The sequence below is a fragment of the Ranitomeya imitator genome, chromosome 4 (assembly GCF_032444005.1).
Source record: "Ranitomeya imitator isolate aRanImi1 chromosome 4, aRanImi1.pri, whole genome shotgun sequence".
In the NCBI taxonomy this organism is placed as follows: Eukaryota; Metazoa; Chordata; class Amphibia; order Anura; family Dendrobatidae; genus Ranitomeya; species Ranitomeya imitator.
In genome coordinates, this window is record NC_091285.1 from 318,781,816 (window position 1) to 318,799,842 (window position 18,027).

Here is an 18,027-nt window from a genome sequence, read left to right on the forward strand (position 1 = left end):
CAAAAAAGAAATAATAATCAAAACCTGTTGAATAGGATTACCAGAAGAATGAGGTTTCAAGGCCAGAAATAGCTTACAATTATTTTTGAAATTAAGAAACTTAGTTCTATCACCAAAAAACAAATCAGGAATAGGAATTCTTGGTTCTAACATAGATTTCTGATCAATAGTATCTTGAATCCTTTGTACATGTGTAACGAGATTATCCATTGAAGAGCACAGACCCTGAATATCCATGTCCACACCTGTGTCCTGAAACACCCAAATGTCTAGGGGGAAAAAAAGACTGAACACAGAGCTGAGAAAAAAAAATGATGTCAGAACTTCTTTTTTCCCTCTATTGAGAATCATTAGGTTGGCTCCTTGTACTGTTATGTAGGCAATCCAGTGACACAGTGTGCCAGCAATCAGAGCACATACAGTGATCTGACAATAACCCAAAAACAATAGAACGAGCTCTGAGACGTGGAATCTCTGTAGACCGCAATAACTGAACCTAACCTAAACACAACTAAAGGCAGCTGTGGATTGCGCCTGACACTACCTATGCAACTCGGCACAGCCTGAGGAGCTGACTAGCCTGAAGATAGAAAAACAAGCCTGACTTGCCTCAGAGAAATACCCCAAAGGAAAAGGCAGCCCCCCACATATAATGACTGTTAGCAAGATGAAAAGACTAACGTAGGGATGAAATAGATTCAGCAAAGGCTACGTTCACATTAGCGTTGCGCGCCGGTGCGTCGGCGACGCAACGCGTGACGCACCAAAAACGCGCGCAAAAACGCTGCGTTTTGCGATGCGTGCGTCGTTTTTTGACGAAAAAAGGACGCACGAAAAATGCAACTTGTTGCATTTTCGTGCGTCCGACGCTAGCGTCGAAAACGACGCACATGTCGAAAAACGCAAACAAAAAACCGCACGCGTCCTCTATGTTAAACATAGGGGCGCGTCGCCGCTGCGTCGCCGACGCAACAGCGACGCACATTAGCGTAACGCTAATGTGAACGTAGCCAAAGTGAGGCCCGATATTCTAGATAGAGCGAGGATAGCAAAGAGAGCTTTGCAGTCTACAAAAAACCCTAAAGCAAAAAACCACGCAAAGGGGGCAAAAACACACTTTGCGTCTCAGAGCTTCCAGCAAAACGAAATGACAAGCTGGACAGAAAAAGTAGCAACAAAAGCAAAGAAGCACTTATCTAAGCAGAGCAGCAGGCCACAGGAAAGATCCAGAAGCTCAGATCCAACACTGGAACATTGACAAGGAGCAAGGAAGACAGAATCAGGTGGAGTTAAATAACAAAGCAGCCAACGAGCTCACCAGAACACCTGAGGGAGGAAGCTCAGAAGCTGCAGTACCACTTGTGACCACAGGAGTGAATTCAGCCACAGAATTCACAACAGATGCATCCCTAAGGCTACGTTCACACTAGCGTTGCGCCGCCCTGCGTCGGCGACGCAACGCGCGACGCACGGAAAAACGCGCGCGTTTTGCGACGCGTGCGTCGTTTTTTGACCAAAATCGGACGCACAGAAAATGCAACTTGTTGCATTTTCTTGCGTCCGACGCTAGCGTCGGAAACGACGCAAGTGTCGAAAAACGCCACACAAAAAACGCACGCGTCCCCTATGTTAAACATAGGGGCGCGTCGCCGCTGCGTCGCCGGCGCAACAGCGACGCACATTGGCGGAACGCCAATGTGAACGTAGACTAATTCAGAATACCATAATTTGCAGACATTTTACCATAACTCGCCTTTTAGAACAAAACATTTATTTTCTCATTCTAAACACTTATGTACGGTATTTATTTCTAGAGATCACTAGACAACAAGAAACAAAATTGGCCATATTTTTCCATAAGCAGGCAGTTTAATATAAATGCAATAAGAATACTCTGAACCAGACCATTATATTTAACAGGAAGTAAAAGTGAGATAAAGTTCACTGGATGTAGGATTCACTACTGGGGAAATTTTCTGCTCTAATAACTTAATGGAACTGCACGTCACATAATTCATAACACAGGATGCAAAGTTGTGGCACAATACCACACCTATGCATCCAGATGGAAAATGAAAAAAGCTTAAATTGTATTATTAATAAACCTAACTGTGAAACTTTAGGGTATATTCACATGTTAGATTTGTTGCAATAATTTCTACAACTCAGATTAATCATTTTGTTGCTTTTTTTGGTGGCAAGCACATAAGTATGTTTTGCAGGCCTCGTTTAAAAGAATGGAATAGCTGGAAAAAGTCCACAAGAAATCAGTCCACGTGAATATACTCGCATAACTCCCATACTGTAGAATAGGTTATGTTTGCAATAAAAACATTATAGAATGTAAAATTATGGGTTGTCAAAAGCAGGTATGATAAAATAAATTACCATCATTGAGAATGTGCATAAAGCAGACTCAGGAGCCAAGCCTAAACACACACTATATATATACCGTATATACTCGAGTATAAGCCGACCCGAGTATAAGCCGACCCCCTAATTTTGCCACACAAAAAAACTGGGAAAACTAACACAGCTACTGGTAAATTTCAAAAATAAAAATAGATACCAATAAAAGTAAAATTAATTGAGACATCAGTAGGTTAAGTGTTTTTGAATATCCATATTGAATCAGGAGCCCCATATAATGCTCCATAAAGTTTATGATGGCCCCATAAGATGCTCCATATTAAAAAAATGCCCCATATAATGCTGCATAAAGGTTAATAATGGCCCTATACGATGCTCCATAGACACATTTGCCCAATATAATGCTGCACAAACCTTGATTATGGCCCCATAAGATGTTCCATACAGACACTTGCCCCATATAATGCTCCACAAGGTTAATAATGGCCCCATAAGATGCTCCATAGACACATTTGCCCAAAATAATGCTGCACAAACCTTGATTATGGCCCCATAAGATGTTCCATACAGACATTTGCCCCATACAATGCTCCACAAACGTTAATTATGGCCCAATAAGATGCTCCATGAAGATATTTTCCCCATATAGTGCTGTACAAACCTTGATTATGGCCCCATAGGATGCTCCATACAGACACTTGCCCCATATAATGCTCCACAAACGTTGATTATGGCCCCATAAGATGCTCCATAAAGTTTATGATGGGCCCCATAAGATGCTCCATACAGACACTTGCCCCATTTGCTGTTGCTGCGATAAAAAAAAAATAAAAAATCACACACTCACCTCTCCGTCGCTCAGGCCCCTGGCACTTACAATATTCATCTGCTCCTCATTCCGGCGCCACTCCATCTTCAGCGTCTTCTGCTCTGACATTCAGGCAAAGGGTGCGCACTAACCACATCACCGCGCCCTCTGACCTGAGCGTCACTGCAGAAGACGCTGAAGAGGGAGCGGCGCCGGTACGAGGAGCAGGTGAATATCGCGCAGCGCTGCGCTCGCCCTCCCCGTTATACTCACCTGCTCCTGGCGCTGTGCAGTCTCTGCTTCCCCGGCGCCGCAGCTTCTTCCTGTATTGAGCTGTCACTATTACCGCTCATTACAGTAATGAATATGCGGCTCCACCCCTATGGGAGGTGGAGTCGCATACTCATTGCTGTAATGAGCAGTACCATGTGACCACTCAGTACAGGAAGAAGCTGCGGTGTCGGGGAACCAGGGACCTGAAGGGACCGCGCCAAGAGTAGGTGAGTATAATTAGACAGCCCCCGCTTCCCCTCCCCTGCCGACCCCTGCGTATGACTGGAGTATAAGCCGAGAGGAGGACTTTCAACCCAAAAAAATGGGCTGAAAATCTCAGCTTATACGGTGTATGTATGTATGTATGTATGTATGTATGTATGTATGTATGTATGTATGTATGTATATATATATATATATATATATATATATATATATATATATACACACACACATTTATACATACATATACACACACACAAAATTCTGATCTCCCACATAGAAGAATTGAAGCAAAAATTAAACTAAGCATATTTGATACTGCAGCATCTCCGGTCTATCGAGAAATAAAATTACTTAAATTATAATGTAATCACTGTAATGAAAAATCAAAATGTATTTTTCACTCAACATCGATGACAAAATTTAAATGAGAAGCAAACATCGTAATTATGCAGAAATCGTGCCGCTAAAAACAAGCAATCATATCGGTCCATTGATGGAAAATTAAAATTTAAGGGTCTTGGAAAATGGCAATATAGCTTTTTGTTTTGCAGAACTCCGTAACTTTTTAAAATCACTAAAATAAAGAAGATAGTTGCTGATTGCTGTGAATCCCACTGTGTGGACTCGAATTTAGCTAGGTCTACGAGACCCATAGACTTTGAATAGAGCATCAGAGACAATGACTGCAAATTTCAAGCAAACAGTTATTAGTGATCAATAGAGGTCCAGTGGATTGATGATTTGTTAAAATTCTTGTAGAACTGGGCTGTGTTCACACCTGCATCCACGTCTGCCACTAAAGCAAACAGAAAAGTCTTGGTAATGGGATTTTTCAGAACCCATGACAGAACCACAAGAGAGGTGATAAGCCCACCTAGGACAGGGAACCTACAGGTTAAAAAGGGCGGCACCTATCCCTTGCATCAGTTGGATTACAGAGAACGAGAGGACCTCCAATAGTTAGTCCAATAAAAAAAAAAAAACACAAACTTAAAGGGAACCTGTCACCCCGAAAATCGCGGGTGAGGTAAGCCCACCGGCATCAGGGGCTTATCTACAGCATTCTGTAATGCTGTAGATAAGCCCCCGATGTTACCTGAAAGAGGAGAAAAAGACGTTAGATTATACTCACCCAGGGGCAGTCCCGCTGCTGGTCTGGTCGGATGGGTGTCTCTGGTCCGCTGCGGTGCCTCCCATCTTCATTCCAAGACGTCCTCTTCTGATCTTCAGCCACGGCTCCGGCGCAGGCGTACTTTGTCTGCCCTGTTGAGGGCAGAGCAAAGTACTGCAGTGCGCAGGCGCCGGGCCTCTCTGACCTTTCCAGCGCCTGCGCACTGCAGTACCTTGTTCATAATCTAATGTCTTTTTCTCCTCTTTCAGGTAACATCGGGGGCTTATCTACAGCATTACAGAATGCTGTAGATAAGCCCCTGATGCCGGTAGGCTTACCTCACCCGTGATTTTCGGGGTGACAGGTTCCCTTTAACAGAAGCATACAGTCTAGATCACGTGAAGTCATTTGGTCAGTCATTTGAAGTCCTCTTTGGTCAGACCTCATCTGGAATACTGTGTCCAGTTTTGGGCACCACATTTAAAAAAAAAAAGACATCAACAAACTGGAGCAAGTTCAGAGAAGAGCGACCAGAATGGTGACTGGTCTGAAAACCATGTCCTGTAAGGAACGTTTACAGGATTTAGGAATGTTTAGCTTGCAAAAAAGAAGACTGAGAGGAGACTTAATAGCTGTCTACAAATATCTCATTGGCTGTCACATTGAAGAAGGATCATCTTTATTCTCATTTGCACAAGGAAAGACTAGAAGCAATGGGATGAAACTGAATGGGAGGAGACACAGATTAGATATTAGAAAAAAAACTTTTTGACAGTTAGGGTGATCAATGAGTGGAACAGGCTGCCACAAGAGGTGGCGAGTTCTCCTTCAATGGAAGTCTTCAAACAGAGGCTGGACAGACATCTGTTGTGAATTCTGTTATCGAACTCCCTCCTGTGGTCATGAATGGTACTTCGGCGAGCTCTGTCCATGGACTCCCTCTGGTGGCTGTGAGTGGAGCTGCTGCTTCTGAGGTTCCTTCCACAGGTGACATAGTTTATTCTTTGGCTGGCTGTTCTATTTAACTCCACTCAGCTCGTTACTCCATGCCAGCTGTCAATGTTCTTGTACTGGTTCAGTTCGCTCTTGGATCTTTCTGGTGACCTGTCTACTCCAGCAGAAGCTAAGTCCCTGCTAGCTAATTATTTGTTCATCGTTTCCTTGTCCAGTTGGCTATCATGATTTTGTCTTGCTAGCTGGAAGCTCTGGGATGCAGAGTGGCACCTCCGCACCGTGAGTCGGTGCGGAGATCTTTGTGCACACTCTGCGTGGTTTTTTTGTAGTTTTTTGTGCTGACCGCAAAGATACCTTTTCTATCTTCAGTCTGTTTAGTAAGTCTGGCCTCCCTTTGCTGAAACCTGTTTCATCTCTGTGTTTGTGACTTTCATCTTAACTCACAGTCAATATATGTGGGGGGCTGCCTTTTCCTTTGGGGAATTTCTCTGAGGCAAGGTAGGCTTTATTTTCTATCTTTAGGGCTAGTTAGCTCTTAGGCTGTGAAGAGGCGTCTAGGTCGTGTTAGGTACGCTCCACGGCTATTTCTAGTTGTGTGACAGGATTAGGGGTTGCGGTCAGCAGAGTTCCCACTTCCCAGAGCTTGTCCTGTGTGAGTTTAACCATCAGGTCGTTCCGGGTGCTCTTAACCACCAGGTCCATAACAGACATCTGTCTGGGATGATTTAGTGAATCCTGCTTTGGGCAGGGGGTTGGACCAGATGACCCAGGAGGTCCCTTCCAACTCTAACATTCTATGATTCTATGACCTAAATCGAGACCTTTCTGCAATAATTCCAAAATATTCTCCACAGGTGCCCCATCCTGGACCTTAGACCTTGAAGAGACTAAAAATATCTCCAAGTTGTAGCATATATTCGGGTCGCTACTGCTTTCCTACTCTGAAGCAGGGTGGAGATGAGATTAGGGGAAAATGCTTCTTTCCTTTAATAGCTCCCTTTCAAATTCCATGCTATCAAGTGGAGGTTTGCTGCTTGTAGATGGTACACTGGCCCCTGAGAAAGGAGATTTGGAATCTCCGGAAGAATCTGTGCATCGGACACAGACATTATCCTTAGCCATGAGAACCATAGTCTTCCAGGCCAAAAGGGAGCAAATGCCACAATTCTTGCCTTTCCTCCCTGATTTTTCTTATAACTAGCGGAATCAGAGCTACTGGAGGAAAGGCGCATGCCAGGCTGAAATCCCACGGAGCCAGGAAAGCATCTACCACTAGGGGATCTTCCCTGGGGTCCAGGGAACAAAACTCCTTCATCTTTCGGTGGTTTGCTGGCAAAAAAAGGTCTATGACAGGGAGACCCCACATCTGAACTATCTGGTTTAAGATGTCGTGACTTAGCTCCCACTCCTCTTGTTTTAGAAGATTGCTGCTTAAGAAGTCCGTCTTCATGTTTTCCTTCCCTTTTATATGCAGAGAAGTCAAAAAAGGCAATGACCCTCTGCTAGCTGGAACAAGCGACCCGACACCTCCATCAAGGGTTTGGACTGAGTTCCCCCCTGGCTATTTATGCAAGCCACTGACCCTTGATTGTTTGAGAGGATCCTGACATGCTGGCCCTGCAAGGACTTTATTAACAGCCAACTCTACTGGTAGTAGTTTCTTTACATTTGATGAAAGTGTTTTCTCACTCCTAATCCAGATCCCCTGCACTAAATAATTCTGTAGATGAGTGCCCCACCCCCAGATGTGCATCTGTAGCGCGACACCCCATGTAACTTTAGCAATCCAGGGAACCCTGGACAGGTTTGATCCATCCAGCCACCACTTAAAGGATTGCACCATCTGTAGGGATAAGGTCATCCTGTCTTTCAGGTGCCCTCTAAGGGAACTGGGCCCACAGAACTGCCAGAAAGAACAAGGTTAAGGAACTGAGGAGGGAAATTGCACTCCTAAGAAACATGGAGGGGACTTTCATAGCTCTCAATGCTTGACTCTGGATTTTTTTCTATTTTAACCACTGGGAGGTGACATTCCTGCACCTCTGAGTTCAATAGTAGCCCCTGAAACTCTTGAATTTTGGGGGGATTCTAATCTAAACTAGTAGCCATCACCTCCTCTAGTTGACTCTTACAATGTTGGATTAATTTACCTACCACCAGGAAATCATCCAGATATGGGATAATCAACACATCTTTTTCCCACAGATGAGCCATGACCTCCGTAATCACCTTTGGGAACACCCAAAGAGCTATAGCCAGCCCAAATGGGAGGGCCTTGAATTGAAAGTGCCTAACTACCCCATCAATGACTATTGCAACCCAGAGGTATTTCTGATGTTCCATGTGTATGTGCACATGACAGTACACATCTTTCAAATCTAGAACTGCCATGAAACAACTATCTTTATTGCTGAATTAATGGATTCCATCTTAAAAGACTGAACTCTCAGGAATTTATTCAAAGTCTTCAGATTATATTCCTGAACGAACCATCCGGCTTGCTTAATAGAAAGAGAGGAGAGTAGAACTCCCTCCCCTTTTTCAGACTCTGGTACTTCCTGGAGGATGGCTGTTTGAACTAGGTCCAAGACTTTTGTCTTTAGGGCCAATTGCTCTCTTAGTAAAGATCTTGGGGGAGTCAAAACAAATCTTCCTTGTGAGACTGACTGGAATTCTAATCTCAACCCTGATCTAATCAGGCTTTGAATCCAGATACTGTACAAAATTCCCTCCCAGTCAGGGAAGAAGGAAGAAAGCCTTCCCATATCTGGGCTGGGAGTCATTGACCAGATTTCCTTTACTCTGGGGAAGAGGTTCCAAACATGAGGCATCTATATTTCCTTCTCTGATCTTCCCATTTATCTTGCTCCTTGGGAGGCTTCCTTCGGACAAACATCCTTTTTCAGAAGGATTATCTGTAGGCAGAAATAGATAGACTAAGGAATCCCTTTTTGGCATCCTCTGCTTTCTCTAGAATTTTGTCCAGGGCTTGGCCAAACAGATACTTTCCCTCACAAGGAATGGAACACAGTCTTTATCTAGCCTGAATGTCCCCTGGCCAGCATTTCAACCACAAAGCACTACTGGCTGTGCTGCAAATGGTGGATGACCTTGCCACCGGCCTTACAAAGTCTGTAGAAGCAACTGACAGGAAATCCGCTGCCCCCTGCATAAGCGGAATAGTGGTCAAGATGTTGTCCCTTGAAAACCTTGTCTGTTAACTGGGATTCCAGTCGATCCAGCCAGATCATTAAGGACCTAGCAGTATACATTGCTGCTACCGCCGGTTTCAGAGCCCTGCTGATGTCTCCCATGTACCCCGAAGAAAGGTGTCCGCTTTCCTATCGAGGGGATGCCTCAATGCCTCCATATCGAAGGGTAAACAAGCTTTCCTGGAGGCCATTGTTATTGCCACATCTAGTTTAGGTGTTTGGTTCCATAATGATGAAATCTTGTCAAAGGGATACTTCATTTTGAAGGACAGCGGAATAAAGCCTCTCTTCTCCGGATTTCTCCACTCTTTCTGTACTAAAGCATGGATCCTTTCATTAAAAGGGGAAAGGATCTGCAGCGCCCCAGAGACCTTGTCGTTGCAGTAATGTTGCTCTGCCGCTAAGGGGAGTGATGTAATGTCTGATTGCACTAAAGGAGTTCACCTGACCAGGTATCACAAGCACACATTACACTTCACCCTCTGGCCACTAGGGGGAGCAAAAGGCACTATGTATTAGGCCACTCCTCACACTGGTAAAACTAGGGGTCGGATAGGAAGTTAGGACAGAACGCAGCCTGGGAGAGTCCAGGGAGGACCTGTCAGGGGTGGGTTCCTGACAGGGGCCTAGCAGAACGAACAGAAAGCAACGGAACCGCTCCTGCACTACCTTGCGGCGGTATCCTAAGAAAGGACACGAAGAGAAGGATATTGTGGAAAGTGAGAAACGAGATCAAAGCACAAAGGAGAGCCAGTAGGAGTCGTGCCCCGAGAACGGCAACTTCCTACTGAGGCGCGTAGCCGGTGACCGGAACACCGAGGAAGTAACTGACTCTATGCCTTACTTCAAATACCGCAGGACAGTTAATTATAGGTTGGCTGTCTACCTTACATCACCTAAGCAGACATAGGGGGCAAGCGTGACGAGGGGCGTCTCTAGGGTCCCCGAATAGCTCCGAGCCTTCCCGTCAAATGGGTGCGTCCTATCCAGTTAAACTTGGGGGACGGAGAGAGAGAGAGAAAGAGAAAGAATGAGAACAGAAGTTGTGAGGACTATCCCGAATGCTCAACAGGGAAGGACTACAACACACAGGCGCTAGTGGTAAGCACTGATTTCCACCTGCAAAGGGAACTGTGGATGTGCCTTCGGACCGGCCGGTCTCAGACAGCCCTGTTAACAGTGCTCTGGATTGAGGATCCTGAAGTCTTCAGTAAAAGGTAAAGAGACTGCAACCCTGTGTCCTCATTATTGACTGCACCTCACACCATCGCCACCTACACTACTGGGAAGCCCTGGGGATACACTTCACCTGTGGGAAGATATACCATGTAGCTGCCATTACATCACCCCAGTGGACCCCGAGCAGCGTCGGTCGACTTGACCGAATACCACAGGTGGCGTCACGAAACCTTAGCCGACTTTCATCACCCCTTTTATTGGACGCCCCTTAGCAGGGTCACGGACCGGGTCCAGCCACCGTGACAACCCTAGAACTGAGACAGAGAGGACCGGTACCGAGTAACCCGCGGCCCTGCGTCTGGGGGCGCTCCAGATCCACTCTTTCTGTACTAAAGCATGGATCCTTTCATTAAAAGGGGAAAGGATTTATGCTTTTTAAGATCTATTCCCTGTAAAACGATATCCTGCACCTCTCTTTCTGGCCTAACATCCACAATGCCCATTGTGGATCTGACAGATTTAACCAGCCTATCCACTTCATCAATCTGGGAAACTTCCCTTACCCACTTCCCCTTTATCTATCTTCCCTTTCTGATTTTCTTGCTGAGAGAGGGATTTAAGGGATTCCTTAACCTCCACCCTTATGATGGAACTTAACTCAGTGGCAAAGTTAGAGGTCTCCTCTGCCACTGTCTGATCTATGCAGGACTGACAAAGCCTTTTCAGGAATCGGGAAATAATGTTTTACAAAGTGCACATTCCTTGTACTCGGCTTTAGCCACACGCGTCTATCCTTGGCCATAAATGACAAGAAGAAAAAAAACAAAAAAAAAACAAAACACATTACCAAGTGAACTTTCATGAAGATCACTTACCACCCTGATACAAGCAAATGGTATCGGTATAAAGGAAGGACACGGCTCACTGGAGGCTGCAGAATTAGTCCACCTTGCTGAAGCTTCACTGACTGGATCTGCTATCGAGCAGAACTCCATTTCTCCATGGTCCGGCTACCCCCCTCCCCACTAAACGAAGTTCCACCTCCTTCTGGGGCTTCCCACCCAGCTGCCATGGCTTTTGCTGCTCCTGCTCAGAATCTGTCTCCATTCTCCTTAAAGGGAACCTGTCACCCCCAAAATCAAAGGTGAGCTAAGCCCACCAGTATCAGGGGCTTATCTATAGCATTCTGGAATGCTGTAGATAAGCCCCCGATGAATCCTGAAAGATGAGAAAAAGAGGTTAGATTATACTCACCCAGGGGCGGTCCCGCTGTGGTCCTGTCCGATGGGCGTCGTGGTCCGGGGCCTCACATCTTCTTACGATGACGTCCTCTTCTTGTCTTCATGTTGAGGCTCCGACACAGGCGTACTTTGTCTGCCCTGTTGAGGGCAGAGTAAAGTACTGCAGTGCGCAGGCGCCGGGAAAGGTCAGAGAGGACTGGCGCCTGCGCACTGCTGTACTTTACTCTACCCTCAACAGGGCAGATAAAGTACGCCTGCACTGGAGCTGCAACGTGAAGACAAGAAGGGGACATCATCGTAAGAAGATGGGAGGCCCCGAACCGGACCACAACGCCCATCGTACGGGACCTCCCCTGGGTGAGTACGCTGTAGATAAGCCCCTGATGCTGGTGGGCTTAGCTCACCTTAGATTTTGGGGTTGGCAGGTTCCCTTTAAGGGACAGGTTACCTAGGTAACACCTGTGCAGCGTTATCAGCCTTCTTTTATACTGGCCAATGTGCTTTCCTGGCATTTCTAGGTCACGTGGATCCCACATTGGCCTCTGTGCATCATCCGGGCGTAACTCACCGCTACAAGTCCCAGCATGTGTCACTGCCTTGCGCTCACCCATCAAGAGGGCGTGTCACTCATGCATCTGCTCATCAACCCAGGTGAATCACCGACTATGTCATGCAGACCCGCCTCCTGGCCTGCAGTATCAGACAAGTCCCAGAGCAACCGTCACTTCCAGTGTCGGCAATGCTACATCCAACACCACGCTGCGGGGAGGGGCCAGGAGGGCTAGAGCAGGCTTAAATTCTAGATGCCTTCCATACCATGAGTCACGCCAGAGCCAGCCATCACCTGCTCGGGGGTGCCATTCACTTGTGTCCGCACACACGCGACAGTCCCCCTTGGGCCCACTGTGGCATTTACAGGTACCTTGTACCAGCAGAGGAGGGATCGCTGCATGAGCTAGCCAACCAGGCCTGGGAAGGGAATACTCCATCTTCAGTCCTTCTAAACACAGGTATGCCTGCATGAGGTTTCTACGTCAAGGACAGTAAACCAACTGTTGCGAGGGAGAGGTGCCGTCCTTTTTAGCCAGTAAGTTTCATGTCCTTGGTGGGCGGATCCCCTTTCTTGTGGTGCTGTGACAGGTAACTGATAAAACAGAATTATAGCTGATATCAGTTGACCCATGGTCACCACTGATTTATAATAGGGTTAATCAGGTTCCTCTGAAATGTGCACCTCTTTAGTGTAAATAAAAAATAAAAAAAAAAACGCTGCTACTTTTTCATCAAATGTGATGGAATCTTTAGCGGAGCCTTCAATTCAGATGTGAAGAAAGACTACAGAAATAGTGCAAACTTTATACCAAATCATATGCATCCACAGCTGTATAAATATGCTGCTGACTTTCATATATAAAATATACCACAATGTATACACTGTGCTCTGTTCTATAATGCAGAGCAACCTATGTTATTCTGTACAGAAACACAGACCTGCCAAACGTCACACAGCTGACACTCTTGGCATACGGTTACACTATAGAACTCCATACGTACAGTTGTGGCCAAAAGTATTGACACCCCTGCAATTCTGTCAGATAATACTCAGTTTCTTCCTGAAAATGATTGCAATTACAAATTCTTTGGTATTATTATCTTCATTTACGGTAATTTGTCTTAAATGAAAAAACACACAAGAGAATGAAGCAAAAAGCAAAACATTGATCTTTTCACACAAAACTCCAAAAATGGGCCAGACAAAAGTATTGGCACCCTCAGCCTAATACTTGGTTGTACAACCTTTAGCCAAAATAACTGCGACCAACCGCTTCCGGTAACCATCAATGAGTTTCTTACAATGCTCTGCTGGAATTTTAGACCATTCTTCTTTGGCAAACTGCTCCAGCTCCCTGAAGGGTGCCTTCTCCAAACTGCCATTTTTAGATCTCTCCACAGGTGTTCTATGAGATTCAGGTCTGGACTCATTGCTGGCCACCTTAGAAGTCTCCAGTGCTTTCTCTCATACCATTTTCTAGTGCTTTTTGAAGTGTGTTTTGGGTCATTGTCCTGCTGGAAGACCCATGACCTCTGAGGGAGACCCAGCTTTCTCACACTGGGCCCTACATTATGCTACAAAATTTGTTGGTAGTCTTCAGACTTCATAATGCCATGCACACGGTGAAGCAGTCCAGTGCCAAAGGCAGCAAAGCAACCCCAAAACATCAGGGAACCTCCGCCATGTTTGACTGTAGGGACCGTGTTCTTTTCTTTGAATGCCTCTTTTTTCTCCCTGTAAACTCTATGTTGATGCCTTTGTCCATAAAGCTCTACTTTTGTCTCATCTGACCAGAGAACATTTTTCCTAAACGTTTTAGGCTTTTTCAGGTAAGTTTTGGCAAACTCCAGCCTGGCTTTTTTATGTCTCAGGGTAAGAAGTGGGGTCTTCCTGGGTTTCCTACCATACAGTCCATTTTCATTCAGACGCCGACGGATAGTACGGGTTGACACTGTTGTACCCTCGGACTGCAGGGCAGCTTGAACTTGTTTGGATGTTAGTCGAGGTTCTTTATCCTACATCCGCACAATCTTGCGTTGAAATCTCTTGTCAATTTTTCTTTTCCGTCCACATCTAGGGAGGTTAGCCACAGTGCCATGGGCTTTAAACTTCTTGATGACACTAAGCACGGTAGACACAGGAACATTCAGGTCTTTGGAGATGGACTGGTAGCCTTGAGATTGCTCATGCTTCCTCACAATTTGGTTTCTCAAGTCCTCAGACAGTTCTTTGGTCTTCTTTCTTTTCTCAATGCTCAATGTGGTACACACAAGGACACAGGACAGAGGTTGAGTCAACTTTAATCCATGTCAACTGGCTGCAAGTGTGATTTAGTCATTGCCAACAACTGTTAGGTGCCACAGGTAAGTTACAGGTGCTGTTAATTACACAAATTAGAGAAGCATCACATGATTTTTCGAACAGTGCCAATACTTTTGTCCACCCCCTTTTTTGTTTGTGGAATTATATCCAATTTGGCTTTAGGACAATTCTTTTTGTGTTTTTTCTTTTAAGACAAATTAAATGAAGATAATAATAATAACAAAGAATTTGTGTTCGCAATCATTTTCAGGAAGAAACTGAGTATTATCTGACATAATTGCAGGGGTGTCAATACTTTTGGCCACAACTGTAAGTCAAAGTATATATCTCAAAACACCATATCTCCGCATATACACCTGAGGCACGTACTGATTAGAAAAATATTTTGCATTTGGCATTATTGAAATATTTATCCAGCTATAGATTTTTGAACAAATACTTGGAGCTTTCACACTAGATAACAGTATTGGGCTAGTGTCACACCAACGTATTTTCGCTCACTGAAGAGAATCGGTCCAATTATGCTAATCACACTCTGATCAGAGTTTGATCATAGTGTGATCTGTTTTCCTCGGATAAGAAGATGGGAAAGAAATTCTCTATCATTTTCATTATGTCAGTCCGTGAAAACTGGAGGTCATCATCTGAGTGCAGTCCGAAGTTTTCCACGGACTCAGTGACTTGCATTGCCAAATGTGATCCGAATATACAGGTGTTTCTCATCAAATTAGAATATCATCAAAAAGTTAATTTCAGTTCTTCAATATGAAAAGTGAAACTTACATTATATTGAGTCATTACAGAGTGATCTATTTCAAGTGTTTATTTCTGTTAATGTTGATGAGTATCAGAGTATGTCTTACAGGTTACCGTGGTGCCTGTGCAGGCTGAGAGTACACTGCAGGTTACCATGGTGCCTGTACAGGCTGAGGGTATACTACAGGTTACCGTGGTGCCTGTGCAAACAGAGTATACTGCAGGTTACCATGGTGCCTTTGCAGACTGAAGGGGTGCTGTAGGTTACCGTGGTGCCTCTTCAGTACCCCTCAGTCTGCACATTACCGTGGTACCTGTGCAGAGTGCAGGCTGAGGGGTGCTGTAGGATACCATAGTGCCTGTGCAGAGTGCAGGTTGAGGGGTGCTGTAGGATACCATAGTGCCTGTGCAGAGTGCAGGCTGCAGGTTACCATAGTGCCTGTGCAGCGTGCAGGCTGAGGGGTGCTGTAGGATACCATAGTGCCTGTGCAGAGTGCTGGCTGAGGGGTGCTGCAGGTTACCATAGTACCTGTGCAGAGTGCTGGCTGAGGGGTGCTGCAGGTTACCATAGTACCTGTGCAGAGTGCTGGCTGAGGGGTGCTGCAGGATACCATAGTGCCTGTGCAGAGTGCAGGGTGAGGGGTGCTGCAGGTTACCATAGAACCTGTGCAGAGTGCTGGCTGTGGGGTGCTGCAGGTTACCATAGTACCTGTGCAGAGTGCCGGCTGAGGGGTGCTGCAGGTTACCATAGTACCTGTGCAGAGTGCAGGCTGAGGGGTGCTGCAGGTTACCATAGTACCTGTGCAGAATGCAGGCTGAGGGGTGCTGTAGGTTACCATAGTACCTGTGCAGAGTGCTGGCTGAGGGGTGCTGCAGGATACCATAGTGCCTGTGCAGAGTGGTGCTGCAGGTTACCATAGTACCTGTGCAGGGTGCCGGCTGAGGGGTGCTGCAGGTTACCATAGTGCCCGTGCAGGGTGCAGGCTGAGGGGTGCTGTAGGATACCATAGTGCCTGTGCAGAGTGCTGGCTGAGGGGTGCTGCAGGTTACCATAGTACCTGTGCAGAGTGCTGGCTGAGGGGTGCTGCAGGATACCATAGTGCCTGTGCAGAGTGCAGGCTGAGGGGTGCTGCAGGTTACCATAGAACCTGTGCAGAGTGCTGGCTGAGGGGTGCTGCAGGTTACCATAGTACCTGTGCAGAGTGCAGGCTGAGGGGTGCTGTAGTTTACCATAGTACCTGTGCAGAGTGCCGGCTGAGGGGTGCTGCAGGTTACAATAGTACCTGTGCAGGGTGCCGGCTGAGGGGTGCTGCAGGTTACCATAGTGCCTGTGCAGAGTGCAGGCTGAGGGGTGCTGCAGGTTACCATAGTGCCTGTGCAGAGTGGTGCTGCAGGTTACCATAGTACCTGTGCAGGGTGCCGGCTGAGGGGTGCTGCAGGTTACCATAGTGCCTGTGCCGAGTGCCGGCTGAGGCGTGCTGCAGGTTACCATAGTGCCTGTGCAGAGTGCCGGCTGAGGGGTGCTGCAGGTTACCATAGTGCCTGTGCAGGGTGCCGGCTGAGGGGTGCTGCAGGTTACCATAGTGCCTGTGCCGAGTGCCGGCTGAGGCGTGCTGCAGGTTACCATAGTGCCTGTGCAGGGTGCCGGCTGAGGGGTGCTGCAGGTTACCATAGTGCCTGTGCAGGGTGCCGGCTGAGGGGTGCTGCAGGTTACCATAGTGCCTGTGCAGAGAGCAGGCTGAGGGGTGCTGCAGGTTACCATAGTGCCCGTGCATGGTGCCGGCTGAGGGGTTCTGCAGGTTACCATAGTGCCCGTGCAGGGTGCCGGCTGAGGGGTGCTGCAGGTTACCATAGTGCCTGTGCAGAGTGCAGGCTGAGGGGTGCTGCAGGTTACCATAGTACCTGTGCAGAATGCAGGCTGAGGGGTGCTGTAGGTTACCATAGTACCTGTGCAGGGTGCCGGCTGAGGGGTGCTGCAGGTTACAATAGTACCTGTGCAGGGTGCCGGCTGAGGGGTGCTGCAGGTTACCATAGTGCCTGTGCAGAGTGGTGCTGCAGGTTACCATAGTACCTGTGCAGGGTGCCGGCTGAGGGGTGCTGCAGGATACCATAGTGCCTGTGCAGGGTGCCGGCTGAGGGGTGCTGCAGGATACCATAGTGCCTGTGCAGGGTGCCGGCTGAGGGGTGCTGCAGGTTACCATAGTGCCCGTGCAGGGTGCCGCTCCGCTGCCATGTGCCGGGAATATGAGGAGCCGGCTGTGCAGTCCCGGAATGCTGGCTCCGTTACCCGGGGGCAGTGACCTGCAGCCATTTGTGCCTGCAGCTGTGGCAGAATACAAGCGCAGACACTTCCACACTCCGCACTGAGCGCTCATTCATTAGCTGCGCCAGCACCAGCAGGAATGTGACCCGCCATGCCCATGCAGTGACTGGCACAGCAGCTCGGCACTTCTCTACTGGTGACAGCTTCCCAGCCGACTCCCACAGCTGGGGCTCCTGCACGTGCATTACCTTATCCGTGCGCCGCTGACACCGGAGCTCTGTGCAGAGAGCCGCATCTCCACCATGTGAGGCGCAGGGTCCCCTGTGGACGGAGCAGGGTCCCCTGTGGACGGAGCAGGGTCCCTTGTGGACGGAGCAGGGTCCCTTGTGGACGGAGCAGGGTCCCTTGTGGACGGAGCAGGGTCCCTTGTGGACGGAGCAGGGTCTTCTGCAGGGCTCTCAGCTGCTCCAAACTCTGCGAGTCCCAACCAGCAGGGAGAGAAGTGCATCGCGCATGCGCGGCCGGCCTCCCACTATCACTGTAGGGTCCTGTCAGACATTTGATAACTGCTCGGAATAACTCTCCCGGTCTCCCGCCTCTGCACGGGCACTGCGCGGTTTCCCACAGCTCTATTTTCACATGCACATGTTTCACAATGCTGACTTCCAGGAATAGCATTCTAAACCGGGGCTGGAAATGGATTTGTGAAGTTTATTCGTGCATGGAGGTGTCCTGCTGTGGCTGCCCCCAGATAGGATGC

At 47.4% G+C, this 18,027-nt stretch overlaps 1 protein-coding gene across 1 annotated transcript in view; it reads right to left on the minus strand.

The window, feature by feature from the left end:
- Positions 1 to 17,750, minus strand: part of TSPAN12 (tetraspanin 12) — a 332,545-nt gene extending 314,795 nt beyond the window's left edge. Inside the window, exon 1 of the mRNA XM_069764867.1 lies at positions 17,516 to 17,750. The gene's annotated coding sequence lies outside the window, so the exon portion shown is untranslated. The remainder of the gene's footprint in view (positions 1 to 17,515) is intronic.
- Between the last annotated feature and the right edge of the window lie 277 nt (positions 17,751 to 18,027).